The 21,153-nt window shown below is 33.8% G+C and overlaps 1 long non-coding RNA gene across 1 annotated transcript; it reads right to left on the bottom strand.

Moving 5' to 3' along the window:
• Window positions 1-844: 844 nt before the first annotated feature.
• On the bottom strand, window positions 845-1,683 carry LOC145952213 (uncharacterized). The gene is made up of 2 exons (XR_014429889.1): window positions 1,447-1,683; window positions 845-1,344 (listed from the first exon to the last, which is right to left on the bottom strand). It is a non-coding gene; the product is annotated as an uncharacterized LOC145952213 (long non-coding RNA).
• Between the last annotated feature and the right edge of the window lie 19,470 nt (window positions 1,684-21,153).

Genomic DNA, 21,153 nt, shown 5'->3' with positions numbered 1-21,153 from the left:
ATTCTAAACAAGACAACAATTATATATATATATATATATTATAGCATTTTTTTTCATTTAACATATTCTTAAGCTATTGTATAATTAAGATAGAAAAATGTCCAATCAATTGACTTTCTTAAACTTAAAGGCTACTTTGAAGTTGAAGTTAAAAATAAGAAGTTTAAATTTAAAGTTAAAATTCTTTAGTAATTCCACAATATTTTAAGCTTAAACATTATTTTCAGTTAAAATTTTTTGGGTGTGTCCTTGGAAATTAGTTAACAAAGAAGAAAATTGATATAGCTAGCCCCAAAAGTCAGTTTTCTTACCATGATTTCAAATTTTGTGAAAGACAGACATGAAAAATGAACACAATAATGAGGTTAAGAGTGTTATCGAGTTAATCTTGTATCAACTAACTATTTTTCTTTTAGCTAGTAATGAATGATACACATATACAATCATGCTATACTGCTGGTTGAGCATCTGTCATTTCTTGTATCAACTAACTTTTACAGTCATCTTCAAAACCAAGAAAAATTATGCAGACTATTAAGCTGGTTTCAAAAGATACTTACTATTTGTACGAAATGGCTTCCGGAACTCGTGCAAGGTGGCTGTCGGAACTCGTGCAAGGTGGCTTTATTCACTATTGTCAAATATTACACTATCAAATGACATGGAAATAGATTTAAAAAAATAGTTGCAGCAAATTAAAAACAAGATAGCTTAACAGGAGTCTAAAATATATTTATTAATCTAAAATGCAATAAACATGGATTTTGTATTCAAGCAATGTTTCTTTCCTTCAACCAAGTCATAGATGGCTGAACCTTTGAGTTTTTAATTGGACTACAATGAGTTGGTCTATATCTACATCCATTCCCACAAAATCTGAAATACATTGAGGAATACATCCATTCCCACATAATAAATGAATCTGAAATACACTGAGAAAGAAAATGACCAAATCACTTTTCAATTTCTTTCATGCATTCCTTTGAACACTCAATAGGCGCAATAAAAATCAAATCTTAGTTATTCCGAAATAAATGACCATCATTCATTCAAATCAAAGCTCTCATGTAATTGAGAACATCCTATAACACACAACTTTGAAAGAAACCCTATTCAGTTTCTGATACAACGTCAGCATGGTAGGTTGAGATTCTACAAAGCCTCCAAACTGATCTCGCGAACCAACAATAGCCTACTTCATAGTTCACAACCGCACATGTACGCTTTCTCTCGAATTCACGCGCTGAAACCACTCATACAAACGACAACACAACACGCAACAGTGGAAACAAGAGCTGACATGTCCTCATTGCGAACGCCAACGACGAAGAAACCACCAAAACACTTTCCGGATTAAGACGAAAAAGAAGTGAGCTAAAACAACGTCGTTGCAAAGAAGAAAAATAAGTAATAACAAGGTTAGAAATGGCGATGAAAATGCATTACCTTCACTTTGTCCTTCAACCGCTGAAGCTTGGAGGACACAGAGTGCTTGGGTTGTGGAATAACCGACGGAGGCTCCTACTGAAGTCCGTTATGCTTCGTCGGGAATGTGAAAGGAAGCGTTTCAGCCCTATTTTGGGAAAAATGTCTACTCACATTTGGGAAAGTGAAAGGAAGCAGGGCCACTCTAAAAGTAAAATATCTTGAGCGTATATTTGAATTTACATTTTTTCAGTGTTTTTGGTTTCTGCTTAGTTTATTTAAAATAAATAAATAAATAAACATTTATTTTAAAATTTAATTTGAATCAAACATGTTATTATTGAATTAGATTAAAATAAAGGAATTGTTTTAAATTTCACTCATATAGGATAATCATATTAATTTATTATCAAATTTTTAACTAGTCTCACATCCTATTAACAATTAAAAACATTGGGTTGTTAGATTATAAAAATTAAATCATAATAAATCAAAAGATTATAAAAATTATAATTCAAATCATAATAAATAATTTGATATTAAATTTATTATATATTAAAATTAATTAAATATTTTTATCAAAGATATATATAGATTTTAGATTTTATTTACTATGTTTTATAATCAAAAGAAATCCAATATTAAATTACAAGATAATAAAAATTATAACTAAAATCATAATAAACTTTCTAATATTAAATTTAGTATATGTTAAAATTAATTAAATATTTGTATTTAAGAAATTGTTACATATTTTAAATATTTATTTTAAAGTTTTTATTTTATTAAATTAATTGAAAATAAATTATATTTTATCACTTTTTAATAAAGTGAGTGAATGATAATGAATTAACTAAAAGTATTATAATAAATAATAAAATTAAATAAATTAAATATTATAATGGTTATTTTTTTTATGATGCTAAATTAAATATTCTAATTATTTTATAATAAATTAAAATGAAAAGATAATAAAATATTTTAACTGATATTTCAAATAAAATATATTAAAATATTATAATCAAAAGAAATTCAGTATTAAATTAAAAGCTTATAAAAATTATAACTAAAATTATAATAAATATTATGATATTAAATATTTGTATCAAAGAAATTGCTACAGATTTTAGATTTTATTTATTATGTTTTATAATCAAAAGATATCTAATATTAAATCAAAAGATTATAATAATTATAACTCAAATTCAGATAAATATTTTGATATTAAATTTATTATATATTAAAATTAATTAAATATTTTTATCAAAGAAATTGATACAGATTTTAGATTTTATTTACTATGTTTTATAATCAAAAGAAATCTAATATTAAATTACAAGATAATAAAAAATATAACTAAAATCGTAATAAATTTTCTAATATTAAATTTAGTATATATTAATATTAATTAAACATTTGTATTTAATAAATTGTTACAGATTTTAGATATATATTTTAAAGTTTTTATTTTATTAAATTAATTAAAAATTATTTATGTTTTATCACTTTTTAATAAAGTAAGTGAATGATAATGAATTAACCAAAATTTTAAAATATATTTTAATTCAAAATAATTTTTGGTCAATACGGTGGCTAAAAGTATTATAATAAATAATTAAATTAAAAAAATAAATCTTATAATGATTATTTTTTATTGATGAAAAATTAAATATTATAATTATTTTACAATAAATTAAAATGAAAACACTTTTTATAGTCAAAATACACTTTTTGCAAACACTTACTTTCTCAAAGTTTAGAAAGTGAGAAATCATAAGCTTCTGTATTATATATATATATATATATATATATATATATATATATATATATATATTACTTTCAATATTATACCAAGGAATCAAAGTGGCACAGCGGTAGCATGGTTGGCGCATAAACCACACGTCCAAGGATCAAGATCTAACTTTGACATTTTAATAAAAAGTGTCACATCAATTGAAATTTTACCACTTGTTGGAAATATAATATAGAAAAATTGGATCTTGCAGACAAATTAGAATTGAAGATGGAAAACTATCATTAAATTATCATTAAAATTCATAGAAGAGGATGTCTATGTATAGGCTTACAATCAATTTAGAATTCCTAACAAATCTCATCTAATAACAACTCTACTTATTGAGATTATATTGAATAACTGAAAATAAAATATAATAAATAAAACTGTAACAATAACAAATATCTTATCTAAAATTTATTCAAAATTTAAATAAAGGAAAATCTCATAAATCTAACACTCCTCCTTGAGATTTGCCATGAACATCACAAATTTTAGTTTCATGAACTTCAAAAATTGAGTTTTGAAATGTCATGTGTAATACCCATTTTTTTATTATTATTAATTATCAATGGCATTTTCGTAAATTTTATAAAGGTATAGGGGTATTCTTGTAATTTTATTATTGATGGCATTTTCGCAATTTTAAAAAAATTTAAGGAGTGTTTTGGTAACTTGGAACGGGCCGTTCCAAAAGCAAAACGGGCCGTTCCAAGCTTAAAAATTATACTAAATTTTTTTAGTGAGAACGGGCCCAGAACGGGCCGTTCCAAAAGGAGAACAGGCCGTTCTGGTTTTGGAACGAGCCGTTCTGGAGGGAGAACGGGCCGTTCCGGAGGGAGAACGGGCCGTTCTGGATGAGTCTCGGAACGGGACGTTCTGATTTTAGAACGGGCCGTTCTGCTTTTTGGGAACGGGCCGTTCCGATTTTGGAACGGGCCGTTCCAGTTTAAAAATTTGCGTACATTTGAAAGATTCGGAACGGGCCGTTCCGAATTCAATACGGGTCGTTCCGGGTGACTCTGGTTGCCTATAAATAGTGGCCAGGGGGGTGAAAAAAAAATATACTGAGGGAAGTGAAAATCTTAGAGAGAGAGAAAGAGAAGAGAGAGAGAGAGAAAGAGAAGGGAGAGAGAGAGAGAAAGAAAAGAAAAGAGGAGAGAGAAAGAGGAATCCTGTAGAGGAGGTTCTGCCAGGGGAGAGAAAAGAGGAGGGAGAAGAGGAGATTCTGCCCGAGTTTCGGTCCTTGCTTAAGGAGAGAGGTGGAGGTTCTGCCCGAGTTTCGGTTCTTGTTTAAGCAAGAAAGAGGAGAAGGTTCTGCCCGAGTTTCAGTTCAGGTTTATCCAAGTAAGGGTAGTGCTTATAAAATTAATCTAGTATATATGAGCATGATAGGAATAGTATAATTTTAATATGCTATTTTATGTGGAGATTTTCATTTCATATAGTATAATTTGGATCAATTGATGGTTGTTTTGGATATTTAATTATTTATATTATTATTATATTGACAAATTGGCATGGTTATGGTTATGTTTAATTATGGAATATGTTATGTGTATGTGGTTTGGAAAAGTAAATAGGACTTAAAGGAGTAAGGTTATGGTATGGATTAGATCTCTTGGTGAGATAAGGATATATAATCTTTGGAAAAATATGAAATTTGGGAATCCCATGGTGAGGATTCCAATGTGGAACTTTTCCAAAGATTATATGATAAACCACTTCAGATGTTAGGTGGATTCTGAAGTACTCCTTTAAGTATTCTATTTGCTACCGGTATGGGGGCAAGGCCGAGTCATACCGATGGATGAAGTGGCCATGATCACCAGGGTTACGTGACGACGTAATCCAACTGTATATTTTCCATGAGAGGTTAGGCGTGGGACATGGGTTGCTGACATGTTTCACCGTATCAACACTTGGTTTGGATGGTGTTGAGGCCAACATTTGGTTTGGATGTGTTGGTTACATCATGGATTATACAGTGGTGTGACTTTGTTTTGGATATGGAATATGTATACATATGGTATGGATTGTATACATTGGTTATGGATTATTTTATTATCATAAAATATGTATACATTGGCATGGACGTGTATACAATATATTGGTTTAAATTTAGAATGGAAATGACTTTTTGGCATGGATAAATAATGTGGATAAATATCTGTTTAATGATATTTTATTATGATATACTATGGTTGGTTTTATATGTGCTAACCCTTATGTTTCCATGTGGTTTGGACTGTGATGATCTCACTATGTGGGGGAGCAGATCAGGTGTGAGGCCTTGGGATAGCAAGGAGTCTTTTGGATAGCTGCTTTGAGAAGTGGCTAGGTTTAGAGCTTGACCAGCACCTAGGGTGTCTTATTTTGATGTTTTCATGACATTGTAATTATATTATCTTTTTGGATTACTGTATAACTTTACAAAGGATGATGACTCTGCTATAGAAGATTATATTATATATTTTGGAAACAATTTATATGTTATTGTATAATTACACTCTAGCGTAGCTGGCTTTTGCTCTATTTTCTTTATTTTATATTATTTTATTTTGGTTGGTTATTGATGTGACGGCCTAGGGTGGGTCGTTAAAATTTTGGTATCAGAGCTGGTCGAGTCTCTTTTGGGTTTGTGGGAAATGGTCTTATTATGTTTCTGTTGAGTGGAAATAGATTTTTTTTGAAAGGAATTTCTTATGTGTTTTAGTGTAAACTCATGGGTTTCTTGATCTTTTATCTTTATTAGGATGGTTGGTAGGGGAAACCATTCTCATCCTTCTTCAGGTGTAGATGAGCGGCAGATTGCTCAGGCTATGGAGCTAATTGCTGCTGCTATTGGACAACAGAATACTTTGTTGACTCAGATGGAGACCAACCGGGCTGCAGCTGAAGCAGCTAGGACTGAGATACCTGATGAGTATAGAGGCTTGTCAGAGTTCAGAAAAGGAAATCCTCCTCAATTTACAGGTGTTAATGGACCTGAAGTTGCTGATCAATGGATTGAGGAGATGGAGAAAATCTTTATGGTGATGCATTGTCCTGGGGAAAGGAAGCTAGTTTATGCTGTTTATATGTTGGTGGGTGAGGCTAGTTTTTGGTGGAAAGGTGCTCAAGCTATGATGGAGGCTAGAGGGGAGGCGATAAATTGGGAAAACTTCAAAAAGGTATTCCTAGAGAAATATTTTCCAGATAGCGCCAGATATGCTAAGGAAGCTGAATTTTTGAGATTGCAACAAGGAAATATGTCAGTACAAGAGTATGTGGTCAAGTTTGAACACTTGGCTAGGTATTATTCTCAAGCTATCACTGAAGCCTAGAGATGCAGGAAGTTCAGTGAAGGTTTAAGATATGAGCTGAAAAAGACTATTGTTCCTATGGGGATTGTGGAATTCCCAGTTCTAGTTGAAAAGGCAAAAACAGTTGAGAGATTTGAAGGAGGAAATAGAGTGGTAAAGGGTCCAGAGGGATCATCTGGATTTGGGAGGGGGAAGCATCCTCAAAAGAGACCATCTCAGTTTCAAATTGAAAATGCTAATAAGAAATCAATGAGGACTACTACTACAGGAGCTGTTCAGAGTATTAGATGTTACATCTGTGGAGGCCCACATATGATGAAGGACTGCCCTACAAAGAACTATACGTGTTTCAAATGTGGCAAAGTGGGTCACATGGCTAAAGATTGCATTGTCAGAAATCCTCCAGCTAGAGAAAACTAGAAAGTGGATCGACCTACTGCAGCAGGTCGTGTCTTTGCTTTAACAGGTGCTGAAGCTGAAACGACATCTGAGCTGGTAAAAGGAAAGGGCAAAGCTGATGGTAATGATATTTCTATTTTATTTGATTCTGGTGCTTCACATTCTTTTATTTCTTATGAATGCGTGGCAAGGTTAAATTTAGTTGTGAGTTCCTTGTGTGTGGATCTAGTTGTTTCTACCCCAGCTTCAGGGTCTATTTTGACTTCTGAGGTTTGTTTGAGATGTCCAGTGGAGGTGGAAGGGCGTTGTTATAAAGTGAATTTGTTTTGTTTACCTCTATCCGATTTGGATGTGATTTTAGGGATGGATTGGCTTTCTGCCAATAGGATTTTGATAGATTGTTCAGAGAAGAAATTAATCTTTCCTACTGATGAACAGGAGAGATTTATTTCTAATAGACAGGTGGATGGGTTGTTGAAGGATGGAGCTCTTGGGTTTATGATCTTATCTTTTATTAGTGTAGAGAATGAAAAGTTGTTGAATAGTATTGATGTTGTTAGAGAATTTCCAGAGGTTTTTCCGGATGATGTTCCGGGATTACCACCAAAGCGAGAGTTAGAGTTTAGTATTGATCTTATACCAGGGGCGGGACCAGTGTCCATTTCTCCTTATAGAATGGCACCAGCGGAGTTATCTGAATTGAAGAAGCAGGTTGAAGAACTTTTGGAGAAGCAGATGATCAGACCTAGTGTATCTCCGTGGGGAGCACCAGTGTTATTGGTAAAAAAGAAGGATGGTGGTGTGAGGTTATGTGTGGATTACAGGCAGTTAAATAAATTGACAATCAAGAATAAATATCCATTGCCAAGAATAGATGATTTGATGGATCAGTTAAGGGGAGCTACTATTTTCTCCAAGATTGATTTGAGATCTGGATATCACCAAATTCGGGTAAAGGAGGAGGACATACCAAAGACTGCTTTCAGGACTCGGTATGGCCATTATGAGTATGTTGTCATGCCTTTTGGAGTGACGAATGCTCCAGCTATTTTCATGGATTATATGAACAGGATTTTCAGACCCTTTCTGGATAAGTTTGTGGTGGTGTTCATTGATGATATTCTGGTTTATTCTAAATCTATGGAAGAACATATAGAACATTTGAGGATAGTTTTGCAGGTATTGAAGGAGAAACAGTTATTTGCAAAGTTGTCAAAATGTGAGTTTTGGTTATCTGAAGTTAAGTTCTTGGGTCATGTGATTTCTGCACAAGGAATTGCAGTTGATCCTACTAAGGTGGAAGCGATTTTGAGGTGGGAGCGTCCAAAATCAGTTACTGAAATTAGGGGTTTTGTGGGATTGGCTGGCTATTATAGAAGATTCATAGAAGGATTTTCTAAAATAGTTATGCCTTTGACACAGCTGACCAGGAAGGATCATCCTTTTATATGGACGGAGGAGTGTGAAAGGATTTTTCAAGAGTTAAAGGAAAAGTTGACTTCGTCTCCAGTGTTGATTCTGCTGTTGAGATTTCCGTTGAAGTACTTTTGTTATAATTGTAAATCAGTGTAATTCTATCAACGGTCTCAAACACGGCAAGTATACCGGCCGTTCAAGTAGTAAAAATATCGTATCCACAGGGATTAGAAGGTAATATAAGCATTTATTGACTATTCGTGACTAAAGAATAATTCCAATTTCATAGTTTGTGCAGTGAATGCAAAGTTGTGACTATTGGAATGAAAGCTGTAAATAAATATTGTTTTGTGAGTGGAAAAGGTAAGGAATGGTATTGTGGTATTGTGAGGTTGTGGGGGTTAGATTTCACCAGACGTAACACTAATGTATCCTTAATCTCTTGTTGAATTCATTGCTTAGTCAACCCATAAGTTTACTCAAACCTAATCCCTTAGAGAAAGAGCCTAGGTGCGGATATTGAATAACAATCCCTTGAGTACCCAATATCTACACCCGCATTACGGGCTAGGGTTTAAGACTACTAATGGGTCAAGCTCTATCCCTAGATACAATCACCACTAGGCATATGTTTCAGAACTAGTTTCAAAGGTTATTTTCCAATACCCATGGAACCTTAAATCATGCAAAGGGTGATCAATCCAAAGCAAGCATTAAGAATAGAAACAAACACAACAAAGAATAAAACAACATGTATATATATCATTAAAACCGGAAAGATTACAATAGAGTACGTTGGTTACATCTAACCCCACAAAAAGGGTGAAACCACTCAACAAAGAGGGCAAATACAAAATAGAGATGGAAGAGGAAGTGAAGAACCGAAGGAAAGATCCGCACACGGACGATCCCAAGCCCTGGGAATCCCTTCCGCAGCTCCTGGAGGCGCCCAATGTGAGAATGGAGAGAAAGACCCCCGAAAATGGCTTCAAATACGAGCCTGGGAGATCAGATTAGGGTTCCGCGCCCGGCGCACAATTCTTCGCGCCCGGCGCAAGTTCTTCCAGAGAAGTCAAGCACTCTCTGTCTCAACACAAGCCCGGCGCAATTCTTTTTGCGCCCGGCTTAATTCCTTTTGCGCCCGGCTTAATATAACTGGCAGAGATGAAATACTCTGTTTTTGTCACGCCCAGCGCGGGTTATATTGAGCCCGGCGCAGAACCTCTTCTCTGCTCCTTAGCTTCTTAGGTTTCCAATCCTAAGAGTCTTCAATCCTCAAGTCACTAGCTCAATACCTGCACAAAAAATGAGGTGTATTAAGGTATTGTTAGCTGAATTTGGGTTAGTTATATCTGCACACAAAATGAACCAAAAAGAGAACAATTATATTGCAATGGTTCAAAGGATGAGTGGAATTTGTTCAATAAGTCTCATCCGAAAAGAGGTAAAATTATTTGCAAAGTTGTCAAAATGTGAGTTTTGGTTATCTGAAGTTAAGTTCTTGGGTCATGTGATTTCTGCACAAGGAATTGCAGTTGATCCTACTAAGGTGGAAGCGATTTTGAGGTGGGAGCGTCCAAAATCAGTTACTGAAATGAGGGGTTTTGTGGGATTGGCTGGCTATTATAGAAGATTCATAGAAGGATTTTCTAAAATAGTTATGCCTTTGACACAGCTGACCAGGAAGGATCATCCTTTTATATGGACGGAGGAGTGTGAAAGGATTTTTCAAGAGTTAAAGGAAAAGTTGACTTCGTCTCCAGTGTTGATTCTGCCAGATCCTAATAAATCTTGAGGTTTATTGTGATGCATCTCATCAAGGTTTAGGAAGTGTTCTTATGCAAGATAGACAGGTTGTGGCTTATGCATCTAGGCAGTTAAAGACTCATGAACGAAATTATCCTACGCATGATCTAGAGTTGGCTGCGGTGGTTTTTGCTTTGAAGATTTGGAGACATTATCTCTATGGAGCAATGTTTGATGTGTTTAGTGATCATAAGAGTTTGAAATATTTGTTTGATCAGAAAGAGTTAAATATGAGGCAAAGGAGGTGGATTGAGATTTTGAAAGATTATGACTTTCAGTTAATGTACCATCCAGGTAAAGCAAATGTGGTGGCAGATGCTTTGAGTAGAAAATCTCTTCATATGTCTTACATGATGGTTAAAGAGATGGAGTTAGTAGAGAAATTCAGGGATATGAATCTTAATGTTGTGATTGCCTCAGATTTTATTAGTTGTGGTATGACTACCATAACTAGTGATTTCTTGGAGATGGTGAAACAAAAACAAGTTCAGGATACGAGATTGAATAAGGTTAGAGAGTTGTTGGGTTCTGAGAAAGTTGAAGGATTTGAACAAGATATGGATGGAATCTTGAGGTACAAGGGTAGAATTTGTATTCCACAAGATGAGGAGTTGAAGAAGTTGATACTTGAGGAAGGTCATAAAAGTAAGTTGAGTGTACATCCGGGTATGACAAAAATGTATCAAGATTTGAAGAAAATGTTTTGGTGGAATGGTATGAAGAGGGAGATAGCTGAGTATGTTGCATCTTGCATTGTGTGTCAAAAAGCTAAAGTAGAACATCAAAAACCAGAAGGTTTGTTACAAATGATGGAAGTGCCAGAATGGAAATGGGATAGTATAACCATGGATTTTGTTGTTGGATTACCAAGGTCTGCTAAGAATTGTGATTCTATTTGGGTGATCGTGGATAGATTAACTAAGTGTGCTCATTTCCTTCCAATGAATATAAAGTGGTCCTTGGAAAAGTTAACTCAATTGTATATTAAGGAGATTGTTAGATTACATGGTGTACCCTCCAGTATCATCTCTGATAGGGATCCTCGTTTTACATCCCGATTTTGGCAAAGTTTGCATCAAGCGTTAGGGACTAAGTTGAGGCTCAGTTCTGCTTATCACCCACAAACTGATGGGCAATCTGAGAGGACTATCCAATCTTTGGAGGACTTGTTGAGGGCTTGTATTTTGGACCATCTAGGGAATTGGGAAGAGATGTTGCCTTTGGTCGAGTTCACTTATAATAACAGTTTTCATGCAAGTATAGGAATGGCACCATTTGAGGCTCTGTATGGGAGGAAATGTCGAACACCTTTGTGTTGGTTTAAAGAGGGAGAATCAGTGATGGTGGGGCCAGAGATCATCTTACAGACTACTGAAAAGGTGAAACAAATTCAGGAAAGAATGAGAGCTGCTCAGAGTCGGCAAAAGTCTTATGCAGACAAAAGGAGGAAACCTTTGGAGTTTTCAGAAGGAGAACATGTGTTTCTGAAAGTAACTCCTACCACAGGTGTGGGAAGAGCTATCAAAGCTAAGAAGTTGAATCCTAAGTTTATTGGGTCGTATCAAATTCTCAAGAGGATTGGACCAGTGGCATATCAGATTGCATTACCTCCATTCCTTTCTAATTTGCATGATGTGTTCCATGTTTCACAACTGAGGAAATATATTCACGATCCAAGTCATGTCTTTGAATCAGAGGCAGTACAAGTTAAGGAGAATTTAACTTTTGAGAAACAGCCAGTTTCAGTGGCAGATAAGAAAGTTAAACAGTTGCGAGGTAAATCTATCAATTTGGTGAAAGTTATTTGGGATGAGATTACTAATGAAGCTACTTGGGAGTTGGAGGAAAGGATGAAGGATCAATACCCATATCTCTTTTAGAGTAAGTGAATTTTCGAGGACGAAAATTTTTGTTGTTGGAGAGAATTGTAATACCCATTTTTTTATTATTATTAATTATCAATGGCATTTTCGTAAATTTTATAAAGGTATAGGGGTATTCTTGTAATTTTATTACTGATGGCATTTTCGCAATTTTAAAAAAATTTAAGGGGTGTTTTGGTAACTTGGAACGGGCCGTTCCAAAAGCAAACGGGCCGTTCCAAGCTTAAAAATTATACTAAATTTTTTTAGTGAGAACGGGCCCAGAACGGGCCGTTCCAAAAGGAGAACAGGTCGTTCTGGTTTTGGAACGAGCCGTTCTGGAGGGAGAACGGGCCGTTCCGGAGGGAGAACGGGCCGTTCTGGATGAGTCTCGGAACGGGACGTTCTGATTTTAGAACGGGCCGTTCTGCTTTTTGGGAACGGGCCGTTCCAGTTTAAAAATTTGCGTATATTTGAAAGATTCGGAACGGGCCGTTCTGAATTCAATATGGGCCGTTCCGGGTGACTCTGGTTGCCTATAAATAGGGGCCAGGGGGGGTGAAAAAAAATATACTGAGGGAAGTGAAAATCTTAGAGAGAGAGAAAGAGAAGAGAGAGAGAGAGAAAGAGAAGGGAGAGAGAGAGAGAAAGAAAAGAAAAGAGGAGAGAGAAAGAGGAATCCTGTAGAGGAGGTTCTGCCAGGGGAGAGAAAAGAGGAGGGAGAAGAGGAGATTCTGCCCGAGTTTCGGTCCTTGCTTAAGGAGAGAGGTGGAGGTTCTGCCCGAGTTTCGGTTCTTGTTTAAGCAAGAAAGAGGAGAAGGTTCTGCCCGAGTTTCAGTTCAGGTTTATCCAAGTAAGGGTAGTGCTTATAAAATTAATCTAGTATATATGAGCATGATAGGAATAGTATAATTTTAATATGCTATTTTATGTGGAGATTTTCATTTCATATAGTATAATTTGGATCAATTGATGGTTGTTTTGGATATTTAATTATTTATATTATTATTATATTGACAAATTGGCATGGTTATGGTTATGTTTAATTATGGAATATGCTATGTGTTTGTGGTTTGGAAAAGTAAATAGGACTTAAAGGAGTAAGGTTATGGTATGGATTAGATCTCTTGGTGAGATAAGGATATAATCTTTGGAAAAATATGAAATTTGGGAATCCCATGGTGAGGATTCCAATGTGGAACTTTCCCAAAGATTACATGATAAACCACTTCAGATGTTAGGTGGATTCTGAAGTACTCCTTTAAGTATTCTATTTGCTACTGGTATGGGGGCAAGGCCGAGTCATACCGATGGATGAAGTGGCCATGATCACCAGGGTTACGTGACGACGTAATCCAACTGTATATTTTCCATGAGAGGTTAGGCGTGGGACATGGGTTGCTGACATGTTTCACCGTATCAACACTTGGTTTGGATGGTGTTGAGGCCAACATTTGGTTTGGATGTGTTGGTTACATCATGGATTATACAGTGGTGTGACTTTGTTTTGGATATGGAATATGTATACATATGGTATGGATTGTATACATTGGTTATGGATTATTTTATTATCATAAAATATGTATACATTGGCATGGACGTGTATACAATATATTGGTTTAAATTTAGAATGGAAATGACTTTTTGGCATGGATAAATAATGTGGATAAATATCTGTTTAATGATATTTTATTATGATATACTATGGTTGGTTTTATATGTGCTAACCCTTATGTTTCCATGTGGTTTGGACTGTGATGATCTCACTATGTGGGGGAGCAGATCAGGTGTGAGGCCTTGGGATAGCAAGGAGTCTTTTGGATAGCTGCTTTGAGAAGTGGCTAGGTTTAGAGCTTGACCAGCACCTAGGGTGTCTTATTTTGATGTTTTCATGACATTGTAATTATATTATCTTTTTGGATTTCTGTATAACTTTACTAAGGATGATGACTCTGCTATAGAAGATTATATTATATATTTTGGAAACAATTTATATGTTATTGTATAATTACACTCTAGCGTAGCTGGCTTTTGCTCTATTTTCTTTATTTTATATTATTTTATTTTGGTTGGTTATTGATGTGACGGCCTAGGGTGGGTCGTTAAATCATGTCATCAAGTTGTTGCACATCAATTTTTTGACCCAAATCATTGTCTTCATAGTCAATCAATCTAACTCCTCCTCCTGTCTTTGAATACCATTTGTTGGAATTTGTCATATCAAATACATCATGCATAAAAGTGTGACCAAATCTTCCATGCCAAACATTACTCTCATCAATTTTAGCAATAAAATCATGATCTTCAACCAAATCAAATTTCAAATAAAAACTATTTTTGGTCATCCCAATTTTTGCAATCTCTAAACCATGTTCATCCATGATAAAACAATAATTCTCTTTAAAAGAAACTCCATAACCATTCCTTAGAATTTGTGGAACACTAAGAACATTTTGATCCAATTTTGGAATATAGAGAACATTTTTAACAATTATCATACCTTTCTTGGTTGCAATAGAAATTGTACCTTATCCGTTGACTTGTACAATTTCACCATTTCCCATATTGACTTTTGGCTTAATTGATTAGTCAATGGAGGTAAAAAATGATAAATATTTAGTCATGTGACTAGTGCGACCACTGTCAATGAGCCAAGTATTCAATTCATATGAATTGAATTCTTGAGATGCCATAAATAAATAATCATCTTCATCATCATTTTTTTCTTCAATCACATTTGCCTGTTTTTCTAATTGTTATTCAAGTTGATTCTTCTTTAATCTGCAATACTTTTCACTCTGACCATTTTTATTGCAAAAATTATAGTGAAAAAGTGGTTTATCTTTAAACCAACAATCTTCTTTAGAATGGTTGGTTCTTTGGCAATGAAAACAAGGCAAAAAATTTCCTTTTTTTGAAGAACCTTCGTCTTTTCCTTTGTTCTTATTGAAAGTTCGTGACTTTTCAAAATTCCTTCCATTGTGCTTTGCTCGAAAGGAACCTTCAACAACTTCATCACTTCTAATGGAGACTCTCTGCTCTTGTGTGTGAAGCTTGCTGGTCAATTCAGTAATTGTGAGACTTTGCAAATCACAAGACTCTTCAATTGCAGAAATCTTGGCTTCAAATCTTTCAGGCACCGAAACCATGATTTTCTTGACAACTTTTGATCTGTAAATGATGTTTCACCAAGAGGTCGCATTTGGTTCACAACATCCATTAATCTAGTAGAATAATCTTTGACAGATTCATTATCCTTCATCTCTATCAATTCAAATTCTCTCTTCAATGTGAGAAGCCTAACAGATTTGACTCTGTTACTGCCTTCAAATTCATCTTGAATCTTGTCCCACACCTGGTTAGGTGTTTCTAAGTCCATGATTTTAGTAAAAATATGATCTGCAAGTCCTGCATGTAGGCAAGTGATGGATTTATCTTTCTTCAGCTTCTCCTCCTCATAAGCTTTGATTTGTGCAATGGTTGGATTTTCTCTCAATGGTGGTGGATCAGCTTCAGAAATTACAACATTTCATAAACCTTGAGATCTTAAAACAAATTTCATCTTGATGACCCAAATATGATAATTTTCACCATTAAACATCGGAATTGCATGTGAATTGGTGGAAGTAGACATCCTTGCACCAAAAATTGTTTGAACAATAAATCACTCAATTTAGTGTTTGCACTCAACCTCAATGTGTTTAGCGCTCAATAAATTTTTTCCTCAGAGCCCGTAAGAAGCAATCTCTTGATACCACTTGTTTGAAATATTTTGTGAAAAGTTGCTTTGTATTTTTTAGCTATCGAAATTTAATCGGTCGCTAAAAAAATTCAATAGTTTAGGATTAGCGACCGAATTAAATTCGGTCGCAAATTTTTTGATAATTTATTCAAAATTGGTCGTTAATTCTGTCGCAAACTATGTTTTCATGAAACACAATTAAACAGCGATCGATTTTCTCGCTACCACTCTAATCATTCGCTAATTTGGTCGCAAAATAGCAACTGATAATTTTTTATCGCTAAATCGGTCGCTATTTTAATCGGTCACTAATTCAGTCGTAAAATAGCGACCGATAAATTTCGATCGCTATTTTGTATTTTTCTTGTAGTGTTCGGCCAATCCTGCCTACGTCCAGTCCTCAAGTCTCCAACTTGATATTTCACTATTCTTGTAAACATTACAAGGCTTGAATTCTCCAACACCTTGGAACTTCCCTTCCTTGTGTTGAGATTCAAAACCACCCAAGAGAAAAACACTTTCTCCTTTACAGATTGAATGATAGATTGGGTTTTTCAGAATAACTCTCTTGAAGAGTAGATATTACAATATGAAGATCCTTAAAGAACTCTTAAGAATTTGCAAGTAATTAATAATTTTTCACGTTTGAGTTCCTCGCCCTTTAAAGAAAAATTATTCATATTTATAGATAAGAATCTCATGGTTGTATCTTTTCATGAAAAGGTGTAACTCTTTGTGTTATTATGAAAAGATACACTGAAAATCGATTACAAGGGTTTGGTAATCGACTACAACGGTTATAAATTTCAAAATAATTGAAATGTTGTATCTTAATATTCAAATTTTGAAGTTTCATCTCCTGGTAATCGATTACAAGGGCTGGTAATCGATTACTATAACATATTTTTGCATTGTTTCAAAAAAATTTATGTAGAAAACTTCATATCAATAATTTCTTTCACAAATCTCTTTCAAGAAATGATTTGAACTATTCTTTAAAGCTTTTGTTAAGTTTTTTGAAAACATTTTTACTTACTTTCAAAGGATTTAAAACTTTCTTAAATTTAAAGAGATTAATTTGAGGTTTTTGAAAACTTATTCTTAAGGCCAAATATACTTGCAATTCTAAAAGATTCTTTTACATTTTTAGCTAAGTTGACAAGACTTATCTATGTAACACTTGAGATCTTATTCTTGCATCAACTTACTTTAGCTCAACCTTGATTTTTCTTCAATGCTTTATAATCACTTTGACATCATCAAAACTTTTCTGCATAAAGCCTTCCACAAAGGCCATTCAACAATTGCAAAGCAAAGGATGGCAGTACATGAAGTCCAAAGGTGTACATCTCTATATATAAGCTTCCATGAGGGTTGCAAGTGTTGATATGGGGCCCATAAAAACTTTATATAAAAAAAAGTTAATGAAGATAATATGTAAAATAAAATAGATTTAGGGTTTGGGGTTTGTAAGCCAACATACCTGATTAGCTTGAATGTGGTCAAACATGGTTCTGTATCCCACAACATCGTTGTGAGGTTCGTTATGGAAGTTTAGAACTCTACCCCCGCTCCATCTGCACACTAAAGAGTATGTTGGAGGATTATTGGAAATCAGCGCAATATATGGCATGCGATACCATGCCCAAGACATTAAATGTGATGCACAACCTCCCATTGTTTTTCTCCCAACTTTCGTGGCCCTGCACATTTTCCTGTACAACATGGCTAAACAAGCACTACCCCAACTATATCTTATAGTTCTTCTAAAATTATTTAGTAAAGATAAATACATTAGATGAACTTTATTGCCTATTTTGTCAGGTATCAAGACACCTCCAATCAAACCTAATAGATATGCCCTAACAGGGGCGTGAACTTGTTCCTATGTTGGTTGTTCTGGTAATGACAAGATGTTGTCTCTAAGCCATCTCAGTTTGACCATAGAGCCGACAAGTGACTCTCCCTTCACTGGAACAATTCCTAGACAAGTATCACACATCTCCTCCCAATCAAACATTGTTGGACCAATGACAGTGGGTCCATCAACCACTGCATTTACAGGGTTAAGTTGTCAAGCACTACTAGGCTTGTTATATAATGTGTTCACCATGATTGTGCCTGAAGATGTCGTGCTATATTGCACACCAGAGAACAACATTGGGAAATCATGATCCTTGAAGGCCCCCACACATGTGTTTCCCCACTCATCTCACAAGATCATAATAAATTGGGATCACGAATGATTTCTCAAACCATTTGTGAAATTATTGAGGTTGATCCATCCATACCCATCTCAACCATTATAGCCCACATCAAGTCCGCGATGGGTTATACAATCAGCTACAGAAAGGGATGGCTGTGGAAGCAACATGCCATTGAAAACATCTTTGGCAACTGGGAGGAGTCATACAACAAGTTATCAGGTATGTTGCAAGCAATGTAAATGTATGTTCCAGGATTTATCTGTAAATTAAATACGCAACCGGCATACGAAGGTAGCTTATTGGATGAGGGGAGTGTTTTATTCAAAAGGTTATTTTGGACCTTTAAACCATGCATTGATGGTTTTGCCTTCTACAAACCAATTGTTCAAGTGGATGGAATATTTTATACGACAAATACAAAGGTACGTTATTGGTCACAGTTGCGCAAGACAAACACAACAACATCATTCCTATTACGTTTGTTGTTATTGAAGGTGAAACTAGTGATGCATGATTTTTTCTGAAGAACTTAAGGCGATATGTAACATCGCAATACGAGTTGTGCCTCATTTTGGATCGTCACGAGGCTATTCAAAGTGCATACTCCAGAAATGGAAGTGTTTGGACAAAAAACAATTCTGTCCATGTCTATTGCATTAGACACATTACACAAAATTTCATGCGATGATTCAAAAATGCAACACTAAAGAAGGATGTCGTCAACATGAGTAATTTTATCATTACTATTTTTTCAAGTTTCTTACTTAGTTTTCAAAATTTAATTTTTTTTTCTCCAACATATAGGATGACTGAACCAAGATTATTTTACTATTACAACATAGTAAGAGACAATAATGTTGAAGCAGCACAATGGTTAGACAACATTCCAAGGGAAAATGGACCCTGGCATGGGACAATGGACGACGTTGGGGTTACATGACAACAAACCTAGCAGAGTCTATTAATTCAGTATTGAAAAAAATAAGAAATCTGCCAATTTGTTCCATGGTAATGGCAACATACACCCGTTGCAACAAATTCTTTGTTGAGAGAGGCAGGGAAGTGGATGCAATGATTAATGTGGTCATGTGTACTCGAAAATTGCAAGTAAAACTATTCAAGATGCACAGTCAAAGGCAAATACTCATAGAGTTATCACCTTTGACAGATCAAGCACTAGATTTCTAGTGTAAGAAACGCAACATCCGAGAGAAGTTTGACCCGCTGGGAGATGTACAGTAAGGTTAGATAAGATGTGGTGTGATTGTGACAAGTTCCAGAAAGTTCATATCCCTTGTTCACATGTACTCGCTTCATACTTACATGCACGCCATTACTATGAAACCTACATATCTCCCATATATACCTTACAACAAGTTGCAAAGGTATACAAATGACAGTTTGGAGAGCTCCAACACGAAGATTATTGGCCTACTTACACAGGTCTAACTTTGTGGCCAAATCTAGAACTCAAGAAAACTTCCAAGGGTCCGCCCAAGTTTAGTAGGATTAGAACAAAGATAGACATTAGAGAACAACATAATTGTGTAAAAAAATGTTCCTATTATCACACCTATGGTTACACTTGGAAGTTATGTCCAAATATTGATCATTCATTTAATTCCCGCCAACATTGATCTTTGTTATTGTAATGGATTTTAACTAAATGTATTTTTCATTTTAAATACATTAATATTATTTTTAATACTTCCTAACTTATTTTAATAACTTATAATATATTTAATTTATTATATTTATAACTTATTAAAATTCAAACTTTTTTAAAAAATTAACTTATTAAATTTATTTATTAATAAAATTATAACTTAATAATAAACTAATTTTATTTAAATATTACATTTATTCTTAAATTTTTTAAATATTTAAATTAATAACTAATTATATATTTATTTTATTATAGTTAAAACTTATTAGAATTTTTAACTTAATATAAATTTAACTTATTAAAATTATTAATTAATAAAATTATAACTTAATAATAAAATAAATTTATTTAAATATTACATTTATTCTTAATTTTTAAATATTTAAAATTATTATTTTAATAAGAATCTATTTATACATCAAAAAATAACAGGGTTGCCCGAAATTCGATTCCTTGAAAACCGAATTCCGGCAGCCACGAGTGCATAGTGTTGGGGAGTTTTTAACGTCGAGAGAGCACTTCACATAATGAATAGTGAGTAAGTCACATAAGTGAGTTTGACACCACAACATATCCTAAAACCTTAATGGTGTGTTTGGATGAGGAATTTATATGGGGTAATTCATTTATTTGAAGAATTTCAAATTCTTTGAGGTGAAATGCTTTGTTTGGATGAGGAATTTACAAAGAATTTGAAATCCAATCATTTGTGAAATTTCTTAAAATAGTAGAATTTCAAATTCTCCCAAAAATGGGAGAATTTGAAATTCTTCATATTTGTTTTTCCTATATATTTTATCTTATCTCTTCATTTTTTTAATTATTAGATATTCAAAAATATTTTTAAAATTGCTAAACATTATATAATATTAATTGTTAAAATTATTAAATATTATCTAATATTAATTTTTAAAATTAATAAATATTTAAAAATGGATTAGTATTTATTTTTATAAAATTTAATTTAAAAATCTCAACATATAAATATATTTTTAAAATTAATTTTACTATGATGGAATAAAATTATCATATTCAACCTAAAAATTTAAAATTTAAAAAATTTGAATTGACTCATCTAAACAAAATATTTTAAAAATAATAAAAATTGAAATCAAAGTAATTCAAATATCAAGAATTTAAAATTCCTTTAATTTGTAAAATTCTTCATCCAAACATACTATAAAACTATAGATAAGTGCTTTCTCATTTATATATTACTCAACATGTCCAACTTTAATTAATATACGACTTCACTTCATACTTTAATTTCAACGAGTGGAGAAGCTCCATCAAGTCAGAATTCAGTCTTTCGAGACCCAAATTCCGAATCTGAACAATGTTCAATTCTATTCTGGTAAATAAAGTGTCAGGGGTCCATTTTTATAATTTTTTTTAAAAAAATAATATTTCAGAATTGCTACATAACGATTACAAAGTAAGAGAGTACAATACGAACACTTCAATTAAAGTCTATAATGGAGGGTAGTTTTGCAGTCATGGTAAAGGCAGTGTGTTTTCGGAAAATTCGTC

Source organism: Cajanus cajan, chromosome 9, assembly GCF_000230855.2.
Source record: "Cajanus cajan strain Asha chromosome 9, NIPB_CcT2T_4, whole genome shotgun sequence".
In the NCBI taxonomy this organism is placed as follows: Eukaryota; Viridiplantae; Streptophyta; class Magnoliopsida; order Fabales; family Fabaceae; genus Cajanus; species Cajanus cajan.
Note: the sequence above shows the minus strand (reverse complement) of the source record. Positions and strands in the feature narration are given on the sequence as shown.